Source organism: Tympanuchus pallidicinctus, unplaced genomic scaffold, assembly GCF_026119805.1.
Source record: "Tympanuchus pallidicinctus isolate F22 unplaced genomic scaffold, pur_lepc_1.0 scaffold36, whole genome shotgun sequence".
Taxonomy (NCBI): domain Eukaryota; kingdom Metazoa; phylum Chordata; class Aves; order Galliformes; family Phasianidae; genus Tympanuchus; species Tympanuchus pallidicinctus.
This window is the reverse complement of record NW_026294754.1, coordinates 1,069,424-1,080,167: the sequence shown is the minus strand read 5'-3', so window position 1 is coordinate 1,080,167 and position 10,744 is coordinate 1,069,424. Positions and strand designations below refer to the sequence as shown.

Below are 10,744 nucleotides of genomic sequence, written 5' to 3'. Positions count from 1 at the left end.
AGTTATTTGGACCATCATTGCACGGCTATTTGGACCATCATTGCACAGTTATTTGGACCATCATTGCACAGCTCTTTGGACCATCATTGCACGGCTATTTGGACCATCATTGCACAGTTATTTGGACCATCATTGCACAGTTATTTGGACCATCATTGCACGGCTATTTGGACCATCATTGCACAGCTCTTTGGACCATCATTGCACAATTATTTGGACCATCATTGCACAGCTCTTTGGACCATTGTTGCCCAGCTCTTTGGACTGCCATGGTTTCTCCTCCAAGCAGGAAGACTTGGATGCAAGAATCACAGGAAATGAAGGGCATCTGGGTCCTGATTTACCTGCAGTGATATTCCATGCCAGTGACTGCTACTGAAGTGCATTCATCTTATCTGCCCCTGAAGGGACTGTGGGGTTAACCTACTGCAGATCAAACACAGCCATTGTGCAAACAGGCAAAATATTTCCTGACTATCTTCACGTCTAGTTGCTGGGTAACATCAAACATTCACATGCTTGCATTTGATGAGCTATCCAGGCCTCACCAGCCCATCTCCACTGCCTCTGTGGGGAAGGGCATGGAGAAGGAGGTGGATATATGCAGTCTGTGGAGGAAAAACAGCTTTTCAAGTTCTCCCTTTGTTATTTTGGCAAAATAACAAAGCCCGAGGGGACACTTGCAATCAACTCTCTTCACCCTTACTAGAAGCACAAAGGCTTGCAGAAAGAACGAGGAAAAAGTGCCTTAATGAAAACATTCTCAGGACAAATACAGGAAAACACAGCTCTCCCTCCTGTTTGTCCTGCATTCCCTGAGTATTTGAACAAGCAAAACAATTGTGTGTCCCCTGCCACGTTTCCTTCCCCTCACTCAGGGCTGGTTGGATGCTGCGGGCATTGGGATTTACCCACGCATGGACGGACAGACAGACAGCATAGCATTGGTAGGAGGCTTCTGGATAATGCTGGCCATGCTTCTTGAAAACGCCTTGTTTTCTTCTCCTGCAAAATGGAGATTGCAACATCAACCTTCAGGCTTTGCTCTATCCCAACGTGGCGTTGGTTTCTCAACAGATTTATGAGATGTTTGTTGCTCTTCTGACTATGGAAGCATCCCAGAGCATTGGGATATGGACTGAATATGGTGTATACCAATGGCACAGCTGCCCAGGGAGTGGGGAGGGTCACCATCCCGGGGGCTGTTCCAGAACCATGGGGATGTGGCACTGAGGGATGTGAGCGTGGTGGGGTGGGCTGGGTTGGGCTTGGGGATCCTAAAGGTCTTCTCCAACCTCAGTGGTTCTGTGATTCTATGAATGAACAGAGTAGAAATCCCAACTGTGCCAAAGGGAGATATCTTAAATATTCAGCAATCAAAGCGTGGAATCAGGAAGTTGTTAACCTGAAAACATTGCCCCTTTCCAGAACTACACACGTTTCCCTAGAAGCAGTCTTGAAATGAATATGAAATTTCCTTCCCTCAGTCGCTCCGTGACCCTTTGGGCATCGCCTCTAGCAGCAGAAGTGCTGCTGGCAAGGGAGGACGGGTTTGCTGCTCCTCATTCCTGACAGAATCACAGAATCCTCCCTGCACAGCTGCTGCAGGCAGCTGGAAAAGGAAGCTGTGCCCAGCCCGGCGCTCCCCCACGTCTGCATTGGTTTCAGCTGGCAACGCTGGAGAAAAATCCTGAAAATGTGCAAACTGCAGTTCTTTTTGGAGATATTTTACTCAGCAAATGTTCCTGGGGACGGTAAAAGGCGAGTTCCTGGCTGACACCGGGAGCAGCTGCTGTGTTTCTGGAACCTCAAGTGTCAGAAGAATAATTCCTGCCGGTGCCAAAACAAAATAGTCTTCCCCCATCCTTACAAATGGATGAACTATTTCTGCTGGAATCACAGCGAGACCATCCCTAGGCAGACACCCAAGCACGCAGCATTTCCTCCTGCTTGTTTAAAGTCACAAGGGCTGACGCTCAGGGCTCTGCTCTGTGTCTCCAATACCTGTGCCTGTACCCTTTCCCCTGCGTGCAGGAAAAAGCATGGAAACGCATCCTGAAACTCAGCGAGTGGGTGAATAAAATGCACCATCAGAGGTGTTTTCTTTGGGTTTTGGGGTAATGGTGGCTTGGAAGGACGTCTGGTTGTGGAACGGCTGCTGTCAGCAGTGCTGTAAGGAACTGGGTTTGGAACAGAGCTCCCAGCAGCGCTGCCTGCAGCGACACCACGCAAACCTAGCATGGCAACCCAGTTATTTTCATCTTCTGGTTTTGGTCCTTTCCCCTGGGTGAGGTTTTCTGGTGGGAGAGTGCAGTTTTTGGGTGTGATTTTTGAGCTTTTTTGGGGAAAGAGTGGCTATTGCTTCTGGCTTCTTCTGTCCCAGTGAAGAGGAGCCTGGTATCTGTCTCACCTCGCTCGCTGTTTTGACAGCACATCTCCATTTTTTTGCACCCATTAGGCCATGCACAGTCCCAGCACATGGCCCTAAAAGGTGGAAAGCAGCAAATCTGCAGGAAAAACAAACAGAAACAGAAAAAAACCCCTCAGAGATCAGGAGCTAACATATGCTGCATGCAAGTGGGAGAAGCGAATGAAAAAATGAATGATCGGGTTGGAAAAGGCCCCCCTCTACAGGGGCAGGAGGCTGCAGTCCCCAGATCTGTGCCTGACTCTTCTCTCCCCATATCCACCCACCCAACCAGGAACACTCCAAGCATCCCTCCAAGCAGGTTTGGAGGCACAATTTCCTTGGATGTCAGCATCCCAGAATCACGAGATACCAGTGCTGGATTTTCCCTCCTTTCACTGCACTCCCTGGGATTTGCGGGTGCCCGTTTTTCTGCAGCCCAGGGCGTGCAGGGCTGTATTTGTGCAGAAGTTTTCCAAGTGAGCCGTATTTTTGATCTCGTTTGCTCAGATTTTCCACAGTGGTTCGATTTTGTGTGTGTGTGTATGCCCATGTTGCCCTCGGGATGGAGGATTTCCAGACCTCTCCGTTCAGAGGACGATGGGAGCGGATGAAAGAAAAGGCGATCGGTGCTGTGCCATGAAGCCTTTTGGGGTCCATCATTGCCAAACCCTTCGGGATCAAGCAGCCGAAGCCTTTCCCATCCCTTCTGGTGGAGTTTTGGGGGCACAACAGGGTGGAAAAGCCTTTTCCACCGAGGGGAACCCCCCAAAGCCGCATCCTGGGGACAGCTTTTGGGGGGCTCTGCGGGGCTCACCGCAAGGACACCCGCGAGAAGAAAAAAGGCTGCCGAGTTTTAAGGTGCAGCCTTCCTCCTCCTCCTCTTCCTCCTCCTCCTCCTTCTCCTCCTCCTCCCGCTGCTCGGGGCGGAGCCGCCCGCCCCAACCCCCGCCCCGCAGCCGGGAGCGGGCGGCGGAGCGGAGATCGGAGCGCTGCGGGGACGCGGGGACACCGCGCTGCCACCGCCCCGCGCCCGACCCGCCGCTGTCCCCAACGCCGCGCTGCCCGGGGACGGCCGCGCCGCCTGCATCGCTGCCCCCGGGGGCGGGGGAGGAGGAAGGCATCGCTGGAAAGGGACGGGGGTCCTCCCCGCATCGGAGCTGGGCGACCTGGAGGGATCTCCCGGCGGTAGCTGCAGGTAAAGCGGCGGATGGGGCGGACTGGTTGGGCTGGGGAGAATTATACGTCCCTTTTCCCGTGGGGAACACGAGGGGTGATGCTGAACCGGGGAGGGGGTTGGGTGTTTCACTCCAAAAGCTGCTCCAACGACCACGATGGTGCTTTTTCCCTGCAAAAAAACCCAAAAAGTCCTTCCTAGCTCTCTGTGACCTCTCCAAGTGATGTGCCCCTCCAAAAAATGTTCAGCTTGCCTTCTGGGAGCATCCCAAGCAAAGTTGGGAGATGCTGGATGCTACCATGCAGTGGTGGACACCCACCTGGGAAAGGCACCTGGGGACCCCCAGCTCTCCCAGGACCCCCCCCAGCTGCCAGGGTGTGGGTGCAGCCATCCCTGTTTCTCCTTTGGGCCATACTTGTTTTACAGGTCATGCTTCATTTTTATACTCCGCTCTTCAAATAACGCCACCAGCCGTGTCCCAATGCCCCAGGGCTTGTCTTGGGGCTTGTAAAACCCCAAGAAACCAAAATCCCGGAGGTTTTCTGACCACCTGCTTGGTGTGTGCTGGAGGAGCATGCCTATCCCACACCCAGCTCTTCCTGTGAGGTTGAGATGGGGATGTCGTGAGGGGGCTCCCAGGTGACTTTTGGGCACATTTGCAAAGCCCTGTTGCTACGAGCGCACTGAATTCCTTCCCAGCACTGATAGAACAGATGTAGAAGGTCTTATCCTTCCCCCGGTGCTCGGCAAAGAAATTAAAAGAAGGAATTCATGAAAAGGGAGAGAGGGAAAAAAAAGTCTCCTTGCTGTTTTATTTGAGGCTGCCTCGCAAGTTTTCACTGCCCAGAAAACTGGGCGTTGGGGAATCGCAGTGGAAATGGAAATGTGAGCTTTCCTCTGGAAAAGGTCTGCTGTAGCAATTCCCCACGTCGAAGCTGCAACGTTTCGCCCCGACCAGATGGAAACGGGGATTCTGCAGCCAGGAGAAAAAAAAAAGAAAGAAAGAAACAAAAAAAAACCCCCCCCGATCCCAACCTGGGATTTTCAAACTTTGGTTCTTAGGGGTGGGTTGGCACGGCCGCTGTTATTCCTTGCCATCATGTGTGCTGAAGGGGTTATTTTGGGGCTGGAAAGGGATAGCGGATATGTGATCGGAATAGTGACAATGCTGCATCATTAAGGGAAAAAAAGAACGATGGCTCTCTTTGCTGGAAAATGAGTGCTCACTCCTGAGCCTTTGCAGGATGCCTGCAAGGCAGGGTTATGTCGGGCATGGGGAGCGCTGAGCCCCAGCATGCTGCTCTTCCCTGGCTGCTTCCAACTGCCAGGAAACACAGTGCCATCAGCAGCAAAAGTTAGACCAGCTCTGAAAGAGCTTTTTTCGGGTTTGGATCTTGCACAGATGCAGGATGAATGCCTTCCACCTGCTGTCCATCTCCCAGATTGCCAGCTTGGCAGGTGTGGCTGGGGAGAAGCTGGAGGGAATGAGTGTCCTGCCTCATTCTGGCAGTCACACCGCTATGGAATCCATCCTTCGATGCACCACACAGCTTTGTCCACCTGAATCCTTCAAGGCTGTGATTGGAACCTATATTGGAACCAGAAAGGTTGGGAAAGACCTCCAAGATCACTGAGCCCAATCCATCCCCACCATTCCCACCCATTCAATCATAGTCATTCCATTTGGGACAGACCTCCAAGTTCATCGACCCCGACCCATCCCCACCTTTTCCCCCCGTTGAGACTTGAAGCATCTTTAAGCCAATATTCCCTCCAGCTGCTCTGGGAAGTTGCTGCTGCTGCTTTGAGGGCGAATGTGAGCTCAGAGTTCATTTTGTAGCGGGTGTCTCTGTCAAGCAGTGCTTTCTCTATTGAATAAGCATGTTCCTCACGTTACGCTCCTCCCTGCAATGAATTCTGCACTTGAAGGCGAGGCATGACTGATGTTTGTCTTGAGCCTCGACAACGAGCAGCACAAAGAAAATGAGTTTGGGTTCAATCAATTTATTTAACGTCGGGCTGTGGATTCAGGAGCTGCTGGCTTGGAATTAATGATAAAGGGTTTCGTTTCAGCGAGGCAACAAATTGCTTTCATGAAGCAGGGAGGTTATAGTGAGATAATGAGCCAACTGCAGGGGCCAGGGGTGGCTTCCTGCACTTCGAGCTGCAACGTGCCACGCGCACTTGATCTCGGGTAACTGCATCAAAGTTATTACAGGGGTCACTTTGTTTTTTATTACTGTTGTGTTTTCTTTTTTAAGCACGCTGCTGTACGGGTTACAAGAACTGCAATCTGCAAATGCTGTTGTAAGTTGAGGTGAAGATCTTGATAGGGAACGTCCCCTTCACCCATGCTGTCTGCACAGCATTCCGGTGCTCACTGGTGGTGATAATTTGGGTGCCCCTCCAGCAGCCCTGCAGGGATCAGCAGCCCTTAGCTGGTTTTTAGGTCCTGCTGAGGGTGAAGATAAAAGGATGTGGTTACATCTCTGAAATACAGCATTGCTGCTCTACAGCTCTTGACGCGTGCATCATGGTTTGACCAACGCTGACAGCGTTGGGGTTGGAGGTGGGTATGGGGGCTCTGTAAAGGACATGCTTTGCTTTGGGGGTGATGCCAGTTTGAAACTTCTTTTTAAGGAGCAAATTACACATCTGTGCTCCCAAAGTGCCTGATTGAGATGATTGAGATGACTGAGGTGCTCCACGCCTTCTTGTCAGTAGCAATGGGATCCACCTTGTAGCCACTTGGCTCCTGCCATAAAGAGGCATCACTAGGCTGCAGCAGCTGTTAATTACACCTTGAGGAGACCAAATGGTGGGGGAAAGAGGTGTCTCTGGGAGTTCCTCTTTGTGCAGCAAAATAACAAGGGCTATTGGTGGGAGGAGGCTGCTGCTGTTTTGCTGGTGGTCGCCACAGCAGTTGTGAGGTGAGTGATGTCTCTTGGCTTCTCCTTTTCTACTCAGCTCTTTTATCTGCTGGCACTGAGCATTCAGGGCTGCTGCTCCCCAAAGTCAAGTAGCATGAGGCTGAGTGTTTCCTCTGCTCAGGAGAGGGCAGTGTCACACCAACAAGCTGCTCCCTTCATGCAGTGCCACCTTATTCCCACCCAAGGGTGTGATTTCCACTCCCCACGTGGGACCTCGCTGCCTTGTTCTTCTCCTTCCCTCCCCGAGCAAAAGCCATCTCTGTTCCAGATGTGCTGACCATGAGTGCACTTATGGTGTTTACCAAACCCCTGTAGGATGACTGGGCGTGTGATGCAGGGGAAAAAAGGGATTAAAAGGATTGTTTATAGCAGTTGCTTTTGCTTGGCAGCCCATCTATAAACAGTGATTAGATGCAGCTACTTCAATGCGTGTCTCTGCTTTCAGAGAAGCTGCGTGCAGGCGTTTGGCTGTGCTGCTGCTCCCCTCCGTGGTTCTCCCCACTTCCTCTAAAAATACCCCCAGGGACTGGCAGGATGACTGTATGGATGCTTGGTGGAATAGGCTGTCATTGCTCAATAACCTGAAAAAGCCTTATTTTTATACATAACTAAATATTTGCACAACTCCTCTGCCAAGAAGTGGTTTCAAGGTACAGCACGTTCCCCTGAAGGGTGTTCCAACACAGACCTTCTTGGGTGGCAATGGGAAATCTCTCCTTGCTCGGGTCCTTCTTGCTACACCGTGTGTTTTCATATGCTGAATGCATTACATGTCGTGATGGAACTCTGTCCCTTTTCCCCATCTGCCTCTGGGCAGGACCAGCTCCATGAAAAATGTTTCTCTTGTGGATGTGTTTTTGGCAGTGATTTTTGTGGCTCCTTATCCAGGAATTGCTGAAATGGGCTGGTGATGTTTGTAGAACTATCATAGAATGGCTTGGGTTGGAGTGAACCTTCAAGATCATCCAGTTCCCCTGCCATGGGCTGGATGTCCCCCAGCAGCCCAGGCTGCCCAAGACCCCTCCATGGCCTCAGGCACCTCCAGGGATGGGGCACCACAGCTCTGGGCAGCAGTGCCATAATAGTATGGTTGTCACTACTATTATTATTCCTCCTAGATGAAGGGTGGGATGAAAAGTGAAGGCAAACCAGACCTCATCCCAGATGATGCACAAATCTGGGTACCAGCTCCATTGCACTGCTTTTTCGCTACGCTGAATTTTAGGCTCCCATTGCAGAGGTTGCTCAGCATCTTGCATCTGATTTAAATAGCACAAGGTGAGGAGCAGTGTTTCCTTTAATGGATATTCCAAATACAGCATTTAAAGAGGCATGATGGGTTGCCTGTGAGTTTATACGCTAATTGTCTGCTAGACTCTCTCTTGAGCCACTTGTCTTGCATTGATGGATCTCTCGTGCTGACAGTCACCCCATCATAAATGAAATTGCCTCCATCTTAAATCAAGTCAATGGTCTGGTCGTCTACTGCAGCACTGCAGCAAAACAAATAAAGCCAATTAAGTTGTCAGACCAAGAGTCTGAACAAGTCAACAGGAGCCCTGCGGCTGCTGCTCATACCCAGGAGGTCATGGGGTGGTGAGGGATGCGCTGAGCACTGCTGGGAAGCCTATTTAATCCCAGAGCAGTCACTTAATGAGCTTTGGGGCTTAATGATTTGAGGCTGTGTCTGGCTTGTTGCACTGCTGGATTCCCCAGACCCTTCTGCAAGTGTAGAAGTGTGGTGTGCATGGCTTGGCCCTTCAAGGCCTTTAAGATCCCCAACCCACTCCACCATGCCCAATGACTTCAGTGCCACATCTGGTTCTGGAACACCTTCAGGAATGGTGACCCCTCTCCTTGGCAGCTGTGCCATGCCTGACTGCTCCTTCGGAGAAGAAATTTTTCCTCTTGCTGTTCCTTGGGGTTAAAACATGCCCTGCATGTCCCAGCTGTAGGCGTGGGAAGGGCTTATCCAACCTTTTGACCTCTGGCTCTTCATTGGGCATAGGAGAGGTTCTGTAGGGTAAGAATGCCCCATCTCTGCAGGCATTCAAGGCCAGGCTGGATGTGGCTCTGGGCAGCCTGGGCTGCTGATTGGTGACCTGTACACAGCAGGGCTTGGAGCTGGATGAGCATTGAGCTCCTCTGCAACCCAGGCTTTTCTGTGATGATCTGTGAAGTGCACGAGTCCCACTTCTCCAGCCCGACTGCTTTGCTGTAGGCAGAAGCCCAGGGTCGACAAGCTTTCAGAGGCAGTCAGGTGGGTGATGTTTTGTAGGAAGTCACCCGATACAGCAGTGATGACATCTGTGGGTACTGTGGGAATTCTGGAGTCATTCTGTCTGCTAATTATTCATGCATCTTGCTGATGAGGCTTTAAACCATCACTCACACCTATTGCAGTCGGGAATTCAGTGAGCGCTGGTGTCCTGGTAGGGTGTCCATGCAGAAATGCAGCCGTGGGATTTGGTTGGCTTTTCTCATGCTTTCCCCTCTGGAGTGTTTTGGGTTGGGATTTCTCCATGCTCGTTGGAGTTCAGCGCTCTGCGCTGCAGTGACGGCTGGGCAGTCCCTGTAACAACCTGTGTGTGGTTCGTTAGGAGCCCTGCGGTTCATCAAGCAGAGAGGTGAGGCCTTATGGTTTCTCCAGCCTTCTATTTTCAGTCGTGTTCCTGTTAACATGCAAATTATGTTTATCGGGAAGGATTGCTCTGCGCTCAGCTTGCAAGCCCTGTTTCCCAGCCTCTACAGAGATAGCGAAAAGCTTGCTAAAAATACATATACAACATCTCCCTGTGCTTGTCAGCTGAGTGCTGTGAGCTCCTGAGCTGCTTGCTGTGTTGCATTTGATGCTCTGTGAATATGGAGCGGTGGGCAGCTCCAGTTTTGGAGGTGGGTTACCCCTCTGCTTGGGTCTGGCATGCTGGTGAGCTCATTGCAGCTGTGCTCTCCTGTTTTTATTCCTGGAGGCAAAATCTGTGTTAAAGCAAAGCAGCAAAACTCATACCCAGCTCTGAATTAATCGCTGAGTGCTTCTCATCCTCATTAAAAGCCTAATTTAATGTGCAAAGTTTACAGCTTGGTTGCAGAGACTTACCTTTATCACAAGTGCTCCCTAATCGGTCTTGTTTTGTGCAAGGATGTTTTCTTTTTGTTTGTTTGGATCTCAAGGCTTTGGAGAGCTGTATAACATACAGGAATGCAGTGTGCTTGTGGGTAAGACAGCTGTATATGTTAAAATGTTAATGTGATGGGAGCAAACGTGCTCCGGTGTCTCTTTACGCTGCCAGGCAAGGTCACCCTGCTGCTGCTGCTGAAACAGGCCGTGCAGGGGCTCCACGGAGTTCTGTTCTGCAAAGAAATAGCAATCTGCCTGTGGGATGATAGCAGGGCAGCTGCCGTCCCTGAAAACACGGGCAGGAGGAGTGGAGATGAAGGCCAGCACTCAAGGATGTGTCCCTCCAGGTGCCCCTGCAGGGTGCTGGGGTTGCGGCTCTTCTTCTCACATGTGGCCGTTAGGTTTTAGCATCTTGTCGACCTTATTTCTTCCTCTTCATTGAAAGAAAACGTCCGTAAGCAAGCTACACTGGTTGCTATGAGCAGTCTGAAGGGAGACAGATGTATGTGGTAGAGCAAGGTCCATGAACTCAATGTAGCCTGGCAGGTTGCTTCTCTCTTCTGAAGGGAGAGGGCGTTGGGGTGATCAATGCACCAGGATGGGGTAACCAGCTGGTTGCACGCTGTCCTTGATGTCCTGCAGTGGCCACATGTCTGCTTCAGCTGTGGCATTTGGGGACGTGCTTGGCACTGCTTAGGAAATGGCACAGATCCTTCTTTTTGTGTAGTGATGGTGAACCACAAAGTAGCTGTGAATTGGTGTGTTTTGTAGGCAAGGAGTTTACACAGCTGCCTCCAGGGCTTGATGACTGACTGACCCCATGCAGATTGGATCCCAGCAAACTGGTGGAAGTGGGAGACTTTTACTATGGCTTTGCTATCTGCAGTGGGTATTAAATGGCATGGCCACCAGCTAGGAGCTGTTGGAGCTCTTGGAGTGATGTACCTACTGAGACATCCAGCTAAAACCTGGACACAACTGTTAGTCTTCCCCAGAAGAAGAACATGGGGAGGCAGCTCTTGGCCTCAAACATAAGGTTTGTCCTTCTAGTTTTGGATTTGGCCTCGAAGACAAGCTTGGTTCCTTTAGATCTGGCTTTCCAGCTCTCAAAA

At 51.0% G+C, this 10,744-nt stretch overlaps 1 protein-coding gene across 1 annotated transcript in view; it reads left to right on the top strand.

Annotated features, from left to right (window-relative positions):
- The first annotated feature begins 3,484 nt into the window (after nt 1-3,484).
- GDPD5 (glycerophosphodiester phosphodiesterase domain containing 5) overlaps nt 3,485-10,744 on the top strand; it is a 364,359-nt gene continuing 357,099 nt past the window's right edge. The window contains exon 1 of the mRNA XM_052699314.1: nt 3,485-3,605. The gene's annotated coding sequence lies outside the window, so the exon portion shown is untranslated. The remainder of the gene's footprint in view (nt 3,606-10,744) is intronic.